The sequence below is a fragment of the Garra rufa genome, chromosome 25 (assembly GCF_049309525.1).
Source record: "Garra rufa chromosome 25, GarRuf1.0, whole genome shotgun sequence".
Lineage (NCBI taxonomy): Eukaryota > Metazoa > Chordata > Actinopteri > Cypriniformes > Cyprinidae > Garra > Garra rufa.
This window is the reverse complement of record NC_133385.1, coordinates 28,463,480-28,476,991: the sequence shown is the minus strand read 5'-3', so window position 1 is coordinate 28,476,991 and position 13,512 is coordinate 28,463,480. Positions and strand designations below refer to the sequence as shown.

Genomic DNA, 13,512 nt, shown 5'->3' with positions numbered 1-13,512 from the left:
ATTGCGTGATATAAACGTAATTGTGAGAAATAAATTCAGAATTGCAAGAAAAAAGTCTTGCCGAGAATTGCGGGATATAAGCACTCTGCGGGATATAAACCTGACTGGTTATGTCTCGCAATTGTGACTTTTTAACTCGAGTTTAAATTCTGAAATTCTGACTTTATAACTTGCATTGTGAGTTTATAGCTCACAATTCTGAGAAAAAAAAATCAGAATTGCAAGATAAAAAGTCGCAATTAACTTTTTTATTTTTCATTTAGTGGCAGAAACGGGCTTCCATATCAACAAACTTTGTCTATGCCAAAAAATATATGGAGATTTTTCTGTGGAATTTCAAAATTGAGTTTGCTTGAGAAAACATGATTTTTTTAAATGAAAACTGTGATTTTTTGGTAATTGAGATCTGGTAGCAACAGCACATTTTTCACTATGGTGAACAATTTGTGGACAGCTTTTAAGAATGAAATAATGATAAAAATAATAAAGATTTTTAGCTGCTGTGGATCCATTTCCCTGAATCCCTTCGTAACTGCCACAGATTTGCGAAAAATTACCATCTGCAAATAGATATTTCATTGACAATCACATATGTATTCACAATATTTTATTACATAAGCCTTATGTTACACCTGAAATAACTCATTCTCTCAAAAGGCCTTAATATGCAGATCATTCACAGCTTATATGGACCAAACCCCCCGGGTGTGACAATAAACAGATATATATATTTAAAATATTAAACAACTCTTTCAGTTTTAGCAACATTTTCTCTAAGTTTTAGTTAGAATAGGAAAAGAGTGTGATTATAATAAGGCTGTGCATAGACACTTGTTCCAGGCATTTAATCAAAACCCATTAAAAAAAATTAAAAGGCTAACTCGTGTCTGGATTTTAGCCTACAAAAATACAACACTACTTAAAAAACAGTTACATAAGAACATAATCTCTTGTTTCTCTTTAGAAACTAGACTTTAATTTGCAGGTTAAATGTAAGCATCGTCTACTACTTTCGTCTACTAACTACTTCACTAATTTTCCAGAATAAAAACGGGACAAAACCAAAACAAGTATGAGCCAGACGTCAAGTGACAGTGATTTGTTCAAACTGGCTTTGCTATGAAAATTAAAGAAATATGTTGAAAAATATAAGACTACTTGCATGTTAGAGGATTCAAGTGTCAACAAGTGGGGGGAAAAAATTCAATCCAAGGGTGGCAAGTGATCGCATGTTTCCCATGATTGGGCTCATGGGGTAATTTCACTGTCAGCTTGCAGCAATGTCAAAGATTTGAGCAGACTTACAGAGAATCAGGAACGCCGATGTCTCCAATCGGATCAGCATAGTTGGACCTGTAGGACAAAAGGGTGCATGAGGAGAGAGAAAGAAAGGATGGATGGATGAATGGAGGAGGAGGAATGTGATACAAACTCAATGTGAGAAATATGTCAGCGCATGCCCTAAGGTTTACTACCGCTTTAATTAAAGCGTGGTGTCAAAATGTTTTTCTCATTGAATATTCAGCAATCAAAATGTCAAGTACAAGCAATCACATAAACACCTTGAGAGCATCTTGACTGCATTCATCAGCACTTTATTTGCACTATTAATCAAAATCTGGATATTTAGGATATTTATATCTGTATGTTTTCTTATTATGTTCGTCCAATAGGAGTCTATGGCAGCTCTATAAAGGGAAAATAGAAAATTGGTTAAATTTGGCACACTTGTAGTGATGGCCATGAATAGTGATCTGACAAACTTTGGGGTCTCTAGGTCCAACTCTATAGCACCACCACTAGTTCAAAAATTCAACATTAAAATGGTAATAACTCCTGAACCCCTAATTCTAGAAAAAATAAACTTAGTACACCCAATTCCTCTCTTCTTGCTGATCAGAATGAGTTGCTTACATTAAGACTCCACCCATTACAGTAGCAGCCATTTTGAAAAGTACAGTATTCTGTTTTTTTGCTACTCCTCCTTGTAAATTGATCCAATTCTTCACAAAATTGGCTTAAGCCTGAAATACACTGTGATTTTTGCCTCGATTTTCCACTGATTTACAGTCTGGAGAAGTTGAGGCTAGTTGCTGAAAGTCAGAGCAAGTCTGCAGATTTAAGTTGAGAGATTCCATAGAAAATCGCATAGTGTATGATGGTCACAGACTCTGATATTTTAGCTTCAGACTTTGATTCCATCCAGTCAGAGGATATCAAACATGTTTAATATTTTCAGCCGATTTTAGAATGCACGTTTCTGCATGAGTTTGTTGTGATCGTCAGACTTCAACGTCTGCTAGTGTATGATCCTCAGTCGTGTAGTGTATGATGGCCAGTTTTCCTCTGTCATGTTTACAAAGTCGGTAAGTGTATGATGCCTATTGTTTAAAAAAGCTGTTCCGATTTTAAAAGTTGTGTAGTGTATTCCAGCCTTTAGATGATCTTTGGAATGAGCTGCACAGAAATGACTGAACATTTTTTTTTAAATTCATCTTTGTTTAACAGTTATGATGTCGCAAAGTTAACAAGGTCGACCCAAAATTGGTTCAGAGGCTATATCTTGGCCAAACTTTGATCAATTGAAATGAAACTTGGTATGCTTCATAAAAACCATGCTCTGAGGGACCATGCCAAAGTTGGGAACAGTGCCACCTATGGGTCGTGAGATACTAAAAATGCACATTTTTGCGTATAACTTTCGAACAGTTTGTCAGAAAATGATGTCAGAAATGCGAGAAAAAGTCAGAATTGCAGGACATAAACTCGCAATTGCGAGAAATAAAGTCAGAATTGCGTAATACAAACTTGTAATTGCGAGTTATAAAGTCAAAATTGCAAGAAAAAAGTCAGAATTGTGGGATATAAACGTGTAATTGTGAGAAATAAAGTCAGAATTGCAAGGAAAAAGTCAGAACTGCAGGATATAAACTCCCTGCACGATATAAACCTGACTGGTTATATCTTGCAATTGTGAGTTTAAATTCTGACTTTATAACTTATTAAGCATTGTGAGTTTATCTATTTGTTTTCTTATCATTTTCATCCAATGGGAGTCTATGGCAGCCCTATGAAGGGAACACAGGAAATTGGCACACTTATAGTGATGGTCATGAAATGTGATCTGACCAACTTTGGGGTCTCTAGGACCAACTCTATAGCGCCACCACTAGTTCAAAAATTCAACACTAAAATGGTAATAACTCCTGAAAAATGAAACTTAGTACATCTGATTCCTCTCTCTTCCTGCTGATCACAATCAGTTGCTTACATTAAGACTCCACCCATTACAGTAGCGGCCATTTTGAAAAGTACAGTATTCTGTTTTTGCTACTCCTCCTTGAAAATTGATCCAATTCTTCACAAAATTGGCTCAGATGATCTTTGGACTGAGCTGCACAGAAATGACTAAACATTTTTTTTATTCATCTTTGTTCAAAAGTTATAATGTCGCAAATTTAACGAAGTCGACCCAAAATTGGTTCAGAGGCTATATCTTGGCCAAACTTTGATCAATTGAAATGAAACTTGGTATGCGTCATCAAAACCATGCTCTGAGGGTCCATGCCAAAGTTGGGAACAGCGCCACCTATGGGTCGTGAGAGATTAAAAATGCAAATTTTTGCTTATAACTTTCGAACAGTTTGTCAGAAAATTATGTTTTTCCTTGGACATTTTGACATAATTTGCAATATATTTTGAACCTTTTGACATATCTAATGGTAGGGATCATCGACAGCATGTCCGAGAGGTACCTGAGAAGTTTGAACACAGCGCCACCTAGTGTTCATGCTGATTGGTTAGCGTGCTAATGTTCTAATGTAGCGCTTCAGTTATCAGGTTAACCATTAACTACTTTAGTATTAAGTTAGCTTAGCATGCTAATCTGTCTAAAATGCTAAGTCGTGCTTTTGTGAGCTCATTCTCACTCCTGAAGTTCACTTCTGGAGCCTGTTGAATGTGGGTCAACTGAGTGGACCAATACTTCTGAACTGGCTGTTTTTCATGTGCATTCAATTTCTGCTGTTTTTATACTTCCTGCTCTGCACTGCACTACAGCAGCATTTGTTTTTATAAATATGATATTTTGATTTTGATTTGTGTAGAAACATTGTAGGATTTTTGACAGCTTCACATTTTTCTGTCCACTTGACATCTGCTATAAAATCTGGGTCCTGAAGCAAAAACTATGTAAGAACTGCTCTAAAAGCCATCCATTAACCTCTGTAGTGTGAGATGAGCCTGTAATTTGATCATTTTCTGTATGTCTATGACACAAAGAGTATGTGTCGGTTTTTTAACACAGCATAGATCATTCACCACAATGCACTAGTCCAGTTTCATTCAAGAAAAGCCACAATGCATTTACGTGACAACAGCTCTGGAAGTACAGGTGGGCTTCTGTTGTGATAAAACAGCGAATTTAAAACATGCAAGAACAAGATTGTCATTATAGTATTAGAATTGCTTTTAAGCAATGCACATAGCACAATGCTACAGATGTAATGTTATTGCAACTAAGACCTATTTTCATAGCATTTGGTACTGCATTAAACTCAACCAAACTATGCCAAAGTTCACTGTAAGATTACTTATTTTATCTGTATAGGACAGCTTATCTCTGATTAACTTAATAATTTAAAAAAAATGTAAAAATAATATAATAATAAAAATGTAAAAATGTATATTTAATTTTTTTTTTTTTTAGAATTTTACAGTTTGCCACTTTTAACAGAAAAAATAAATTACTATATTACAAATAAAATAAAAGTATTTAAAACATTAGGCGAATAAATGTTTAAATACAACGAAATTGGCATATTTAAAATATAATAATCAAATAAACAAGTTAATAAAACATTAAAAACAAAATTATACAGATACTTCAGAATTACAACAAAAGTTGCTAAAAATAGCTCATCAACACTTCTAATTGTTAAAATACAAAGTAAAATGAAATAAGGAAAACTTGAAATATAAAATAAAAAGTAAAATAATAAAACGTTAAATCAAAAGGTTGTACATTAACAATGTTTATTTTGTTGATGTTATGTTCTCTCTCTATTTAAAAAAAAGACTGAGTATATTTTAATTAATATTTTTTCCATATTTTCAAAAATGTAGGATTTTTTTTATTTGATATTTTTAATACACCTAAATTAACTAAATTTAAACTTAAATCCACTAAATGTCCATATTGAAAAAAATAAAGAGTACACATTACTAAAACATTAAAAACTACATTTTATGTTACAGTAAAATTACTGTATTTAAAATTCAATAAAATAAATGATAAAAGTTGTTAACAAAAATTACTCATTAACACTTTGTTTAATGATTGTTAAAATACAAAGTCAAATACAATAATACAAATACATGTAAATTAAATTAAATAAAATAAAAAAATAGTAAACATAAAAGGTTGCACATGAACAGTTATTTTGTTGAGGTTATGTTCTCTCTCTTTAACTCTCAAAAAATATGCTGAAAATGTAAATTTAAAAAAATGTAGGATATTTAATTTTTATATTTTTAATACATATTTATAATTACTTTGTTAAGATTATTTTCTATCTCTCTCGCTTTCAAAAAAAGACCAAATATGCTGAATGAATGAATGAATTATTTTATTTTATTGAAAAAAATTTACATTTAAATTTGATATTTTTAATACACCTAACAACTAAATATAGATTATTAAAACACACTAAACTGCCATATTAAAAATAAAATAAAAAGACGTTTCTTAAACTTTAAAAACAAAATTATAAGTTACAACCAAATTAATGTATTCAAAATACAATAAAATATATTATAAAAGTTGCTCATTAACACTTCTGAGTATGGTAAAACACAAAGTTAAATAAAATTAATTAAAATAAAATGTAAAACAAATTACTAAACTATCATTAACAATTCTTATTTTATTAAGGTAATGTTCTCTCTCTCTCTTTTTCTCTCGCTCAAAAAAAGAAAAAGAAAAAATACCAAATATGCTGAATGAATGAATAAGATTAGAATAGAATAGAAATGTTTTAAATTTTGATATTATTAACACACCTAAATTACTACATTGCAAATAAATAAAAATATAGGTTACTAAAACAGACTAAATTTTAAATGTTAAAACACAAGGTCAAATAAAAAATAAAGAAAATATTAAATATAATATAGAAATTAAATTTTAATTAATTAAAACAAATGTTAAAAAAAATTCTAAATTAAAAAAAATCTTATTTTGTTGATGGTGTTCTCTCTCTCTTTCAAAATAAGCAGAAAAATAACCAAAAACAATCCCAAAAAATGACTCATAACACATTTTTTTTTTTTTTTTCATTTTGAACAAAATACTGACACACATCCCACAACTGCATATTTCCAAACACTGTAAACCAAGAAATCATTACATCAGCTGTGACAAAATATTTTCCACACATACCTCAGCAGATGAAGACAAATAGCATGTGGTTGGACAGGACTTGACTGAACAGCTTCGACTTCTACCGAAAATGATTCATCCCAGTCCAAATACTCTATAGAGGACAACAGAGCACTGACTTACAATTTGCATGCCATTGTATTACTCTTAATGCAGCAGCACAGCTGGTTACACAAAAACGACTGAACACTTACACAATATCAGCGGGATGGAGAGTTGAAGATGATTAGTCGGGGTCTTCTGCTTCTGTTGTGGTCCCAGGCTTGTGTGCACGTACCTATAGCTGCCAGCAATGGATTGTGCGGCAATAACTCTGAAAGCCGAAGCCTGTAAAGACACACCTGAGCTCCCGTGTGTGTGTGTGAGAAGGAAGAAAAGCCCCAAGGCCGTGTGAGGAAAAAAGGATTAAGTTGCATTGAGAGTTGATTTACGCTTGTCATGTACAGAATACAGCATTCTGTTTGAGAGGGAATGATGGCTAGATTCATTACAGGACACGCTCTTGTCAATGACAAATCAGAGATAGAAATGTGTTTGACAAGATCTGCTTGGATTAAACACGTCATACTGCTGCTTTAGAAGGTGTGTGTAATAAAGCATTTGCTTTGGAAGAATGAAATGAATGTTTAAGAATATGGAGTATGATACAAGCCAGAGAGAACTTTATACGGGAGTTAATATTTCAGGACATCTCCCAAGAATCGTTATACAAAGTGCATTGAGAACCAGATGTAAGAAGCAGCTATAAAGCAAATATGGATCTGAAAATGCACAGGGAAGTCACTGCGTCTACTTTTTTTAGTGTCGGTGCTAAGTTGTTGTACTAAAAGCACCAAATAATAAAAATAAATGATTTTGGGACTGTTTTGGGTGCCCGCTTGATGTCTGCTATAAAATCTGGGTCCTTGGACCAAAGTTGTTGCACTAAATACACCAAATAATACAAGTAAATGTAAGATGTGTTAGTTTAGTGGCGAGTAGAGCAGATTTAAAGAGACAGTTCACCCAAAATGAAAATTCCGTCATTGATTACTCATCTTCATGTCGTTCCAAACTCGTAAGAACACAAATTAAGATATTTTTGATGAAATCCGACCCTTTGTGACTCTTCGTAGACAGCAACGCAACTGCGACATTCAAGGCCCAGAAAGGTAGTAAAGACATTGATAAAATTGTCCATGTGACATCAGTGGTTCAACCGCAGTTTTATGAAGTTACAAGAATATGCTTGCATCGAGTACTCTTGTGAACACGCGGCAAGGACTGACCCTGAAGCAGTGTTGCAAACACTTTTTCACACAGGGCCGTGTGGGTTTGGATTTTTTTAACCTTCATAAAAAAAAACCCTTCATTTAAAAACTGCATGTTGTGCTTACTTGTGTTATCTTTGATTAATATGTAAGCTTGATTGATGATCTGAAACATTAAAGTGTGACAAACATGCAAAAAAAATAAAGTATCAGGAAGGGGGCCAACACTTTTTCACACCACTGTATATGGGAAGAAAGAAGGCGTAACTTTTTACCGGCAATAGTAGTGTTGCAGCCGCCATGTTGTGGAGACGCAGTGTGTTTCGTACTTCGTACTTTGTTTGGCCTTTCAAATGAGCTATATTTACAACACTTCTCTGGAACAGTACAACTCAAATATTTGAGCGGGTGATGCGCATTTCACGGGGGACTGTTTCCTGAACCTGGGAGAGCAGCTTACAATGCCAGCTGTACACAAAGGGTTAAGACTATAAAGAGGGGCAGTTCCAGTGTCGCGAGGACAGTCTGCGCTTCTGACTGACGGCCTGTAAGTACGTTTTCATATTAAAAGATTTCAGTACTGACTATTCAAACGTGAGTTTTGAGCAGTGTAGAGGATTGCTTTTTGTTTCTTTTTTGTTGTGTCGCATCGCTTCAACCCATTCTAAAAACTGCATTTGCGTTTGTAGAATAGCTTTACGCGACGCAACACAACAAAAAACGCGTAAAAAGACAGTATGAGTCATTATAATCAGTAGTTATGTCCCCACTGGATGCAACAAGTGCCTCGTTTATAATGGGTTTTATTGTTTCTGTCTCGTCGTGCCGAGAAACGGCATGGTAAGGGGCGTAACATTTCGGTCACATGCTTAAGGTATTCAGCCAATCACAACGCACAAGATAGCTGGCCAGTCAGAGAACACCTGGTTTCCATCAACGATGAGTTTTGTAAAGATCGAAACTTTTCAGAAAGGCGGGGCAAAGAGGAGCAACAATAATGTACAGTATGTGGAAAAATGTTTTTTAACATCAAACTGCATAAACACACTGCATTACAACGAATACACAAAATAATGCCCTTTTTAGCAACATTATATGACCCCTTAAAATTTAAATATAATTCGAATATTGATATTATTTTTAAATTTAGTTTTTTAGCCATTTTGACATCCCTAGAAGCGACACCAATAATGTGATAATTGGTGATGCAACCCTGCACGGAAGAGATGAAGTTGTTGAATAAAGTCGTTATTTTTGTTTTCTTTGTGCACAAAAAGTATTCTGATAGCTTTATAACATTATGGTTGAACCACTGATGTCACATGGACTTCTTTATCAACGTTCTTACTATTTTTCTAGCTCTTGAACGTGTCAGTTGCGTTGCTGTCTATGCAGGGTCAGAAAGCGCTCGGATTTAATCAAAAATACCTTAATTTGTTTTCTGAAGATAAAGGTCTTACAGGTTTGGCACGACATGAGGGTGAGTAATTAATGACAGATTTGTAATTTTTGCCTGAACTATCCCTATAACACCTGCTACAGCTTTTTCATGTCCGCAGGTTGAAGCGACCTGCCACCAAAACGCGATTGGAATAGTTTTAAACAGCAGTTGGGTGGGTTTTGTTGTAAAACCTGGCAATCCTGCACAGAAGAGAAGACATTTTTGAATAAAGTCATTATTTGTGACCCTGGACCACAAAACCAGTCTTAAGTCGCTGGGGTATATTTGTAGCAATAGCCAAAAATACATTGTATGGGTCAAAATGATTGATTTTTCTTTTATGCCAAAAATCATTAGGAAATTAAGTAAAGATCATGTTCCATGAAGATTCTTTGAAAAATTCCTACCGTAAACCTATCAAAATGTAATTTTTGATTAGTAGTATGCATTGTTAAGAACTTAATTTGGACAACTTTAAAGGTGATTTTCTCAGTATTTTGATTTTTTTGCACCCTCAGATTCCAGATTTCAAATAGACGTATCTCGGCCAAATATCGTCCTATCCTAACAAACCATATATCAATAGAGAGCATATTTATTGAGCTTTCATATGATGTATACATCTCAGTTTTGTAAAATTTAACCTTATGACTGGTTTTGTGGTCCAGGGTCACATTTTATTTTTTTTGCCAACAAAAAGTATTTTTGTAGCTTTATAACATTACAGTTGAACCACTGATGTCACATGGACTCTTTTAATATTGTCCTTACTACCTTTCTGGGCCTTGAACATGGTATTTGCTTTGCTTTCTTTGCAGGGTCAGAAAGCTCTCAGATTTAAAAATATCTTAATTTGTGTTCTGAAGATGAGCGAAGGTCTGATGGGTTTGCAACGAAATGAGGAGAGTAATTAATGACAGAATTTGCATTTTTGTGAGAACAATCCCTTTAATTTAGATTTAACATGGGTTTTAGGGCTTTTCTGTTTTTGCTGAAAAGAAAACATCCAAAATGCATTTCAGGATTATTTTACTACACTTTACAATTTGCATCTGCATTTAACTGTAAGTGCTGAAATTTTACTAGAATACTTAACCAAAAATTTAAGTTTCTGAAAATGTAGGAGAGAGCGGGGTGATTTGAGCCTTTGGGGAAGATGACCCACCCCTTGTTTCTAGGCAGCCTTAAACAAAATTGGTGACATGGCCACATATATGAATGGGATACATGGGATAATTGGTACTTTTTTATATTCAATTTTTATTTACAAAAAAGACAACAGTCCAACCAACAGCTGCAGTGGCGTATATTATATTTCAATAATTTTAGACCAACATTTTTTTATTTATTTTGAACTTGATTTCATTTTGAGCATTTCAAATAGGCTTTGTTTTATGAAAATTGACCATTTAGGATTTTATGAAATTGTATTTCCCTGCAAAAGTTATGATGGGATGTTACGTACTATTATCACAGTTCTGTAAGGTCAGTTGCTCCAGTCTGTTCTTTCTGTAAAATAAAAAATGCAAAGGCTTCAAAGTTGTGAACTGCATCTTTAAATAAAACATATAAGATGTCACCCATCCATCTATACCATTATCCAAACTGCTTTGACCGTTTGGGTCAAAGGAGCTGGATCCTAACTCAGCATCCTAAGCCACAGGTGGGGAAACACCATGCATGAATGGTCAGGGGCTCACACATGAATTTTAAGAAAACATTTTCATTGAATTTCTTTTCCTTTGATATAGCATGAAGCGAAAGTGATCAGTCTTACTTCAGCATAATCAGTGGCAGAGTTTAACTCCATGTGGCTCAACTTACCCTCTCCATAGGATTCACTTTATTTTGGAAAGCCATATTTTGAAAGCAGTTTATTTTAGATGCAAAATGATTATTCCACATCCTGAAATTTATGTACATATTTAAGTTGGACCCATTACTGTCATGTGAATCATATTTAAACACACCGTAAGTAAAAACTAGCTTAACTCACCTCACTCTCCCCTACTCACCTTCAGACCGTCCAAGATGTAGATGAGTTTGTTCATCAAAACAGATCTGGAGAAATTCACTATTACATCACTTGCTCACCAATGGATCCTCTGCAGTGAATGGGTGCCGTCAGAATGAGAGTCCAAACAGCTGATAAAAACATTACAAGCAATCCACAAGTAATCCACACCACTCCAGTCCATCACTTAACATCTTGTGAAGTGAAAAGCTGTGTGTTTGTAGGAAAAAGTGTTTTCAATTTAAAACCGTTGCTTCTGGGTAAAGTCCGCTATCCATAATATTGCTTTCTGAAAGTCATCTCGTCTGAATCAGAAAAGAAATATGAACAGATCAAGCATGTTTAAAAGCAAAAACAGCTCTAAACCAGCATTTCAGTGGATTTTGATGTGATAGAACAACAGATAATAGACTTTTTAACTGAAGGAAGTGTTATTATGGATCATATGGACTCATATTTTGGCTAGAATTGATGATTTGAAGCTTGAAATAACTTAATGATGGATTTGTTTCTTACAAATCTTTTCACTTTTCATGATGTTTCTTAAAGCAAAGTTCGGGAGGAGCACGTCAGATACTTAGCCTAATTAACACAGCTGGAACTCACTCAAGCCAATCTACATCATGCATAAATACAGCCGACTCACCTCTACCCATTTGACGGATTATCAGCATTCGGTTTGCACCTTTTGCCATGACATCACAGATCTTTCCCAGGATTTACAGGCTTCATCGCGGTCTCTGCTTGACCAGCCACACACGCTCTCACCAAAGCCCTTAAAACGTAATCTCGCCCCCACCGGCGTCACTTCCAAACTTCTTCCCCGGCATCCTCTTGTCATCCGGCCGGGCCAACAATTCCTCCGATCGCAAAGTGGATCGTTTTTAATGCCCGAGGCAAACGCTGATCAATTCCGACGCACCGTCCTCGCGGAGGATAAACAAAGTGAATCCGTACGATCTTAGTTATTCGTTTCCCTTCAATCAGCAAACCTCACTCTTAAATCCACTCCAGCAGGGCAGCCAATATTTCCAGCAAACTCGCAAAGCCCCGTACTCCCCTTGTTCGATACCACCATCGCCCCGCATTAGACCCGGCTCGTGCACTGGGTCTCACCGGCAGGCCTTCAACGAGCCTGGGCCGCGCCCCAGATCTCATCGCACCAGAGCCACTCACTGCCCGCTTCGGCTCAACCATTTAACGTGGCTCTCCCGGCCACAGCATCGAATGCAGCTCTCGTAGCAGACACTATAGCCTGAAGACGTCTCCGCTAGAGACACAGGTCATGTTGCAAATAAATTTTAGAAACAGTTGCAAAGGTAGGTCATTTTTGCTAAAGGCTTTAAACGATGTTGTGACATAAAATGATGTCAATGTAATTTTTGTACCTAGGAATGAAGAAACTCCGTAAAACACAACAAATTACTCAGTTTCTGAATTAATATTATTTTTATTTTAAATTTGAAATTACACATTTCACTCATAATCTGACAAAAGATCGATTTTCGAGAAATAAGTGTTTGCCTAAATGACTATAAATAAATATTAAAATAAAAATAAATAAATAAACAGAGCAAGTGCAACTAAGCACTCGTGATGTGCATATTGCAAGCACCTCTCTCCAAGTCTCTAGCGGATGTGCCACTAGGCTAGCTTTTCAACACTTATTACTTTGCATGGTTAAGAGGAAAATGTCTTTTTAGCATCTTATTTTCAAAGCATGCCTGAAGTTGCTAAAATTTTTACATTTGTAGGATATTTCACTAAATATTAGGGCTGGGTATTGTCACCAATTTGGCGATTCGATTCTTATTTTTATGGTTTCGTTTTGATATCAATATTTCATTTAAAATGTTAGTTTTGCAGACATATGATCCATATTTTGATATAAATGTTGGTAACTGAAACTCTCCTACTTAAGTTTATTACTGAAATACACATCTACATTAATAATAGGGTGCACACAGTTGTTATTTTAAACAACTTTTATTTTAAATGAACACTGTAACAAGAAGTCATAAATATGTGCATCCATTGTACACCATGTAAACAAACTGCAAAATGCACATTACTGTAAAAAAAAAAAAAAAAAGACTGTAAATGTGCAACAGTGAAATCTATTAAGAACTTCAAACATGTTTAAGAAATAAAACTTTTTTCTAAATTCAAAACACTCAAAACAGGCCCATCATAAAGCCTTTGTCTGCTTATACAAAACATTCTAACTGTCCATAAAACTAACAGTTCTTAACTACAGCCTAATCATTTTTCTGCAAAAGAAGCAGCTGATCAACATGTTCTGATCTGATCTAAGGCAGCTCCTTGCGCTGTGATTAGATCACCAGCGGTTGAGAAAACTCTCTCAGCA

At 34.8% G+C, this 13,512-nt stretch overlaps 1 protein-coding gene across 1 annotated transcript in view; it reads right to left on the bottom strand.

The window, feature by feature from the left end:
• LOC141301430 (laminin subunit beta-4-like) overlaps positions 1-13,512 on the bottom strand; it is a 43,621-nt gene that overhangs the window by 27,372 nt on the left and 2,737 nt on the right. The window lies entirely within an intron of this gene.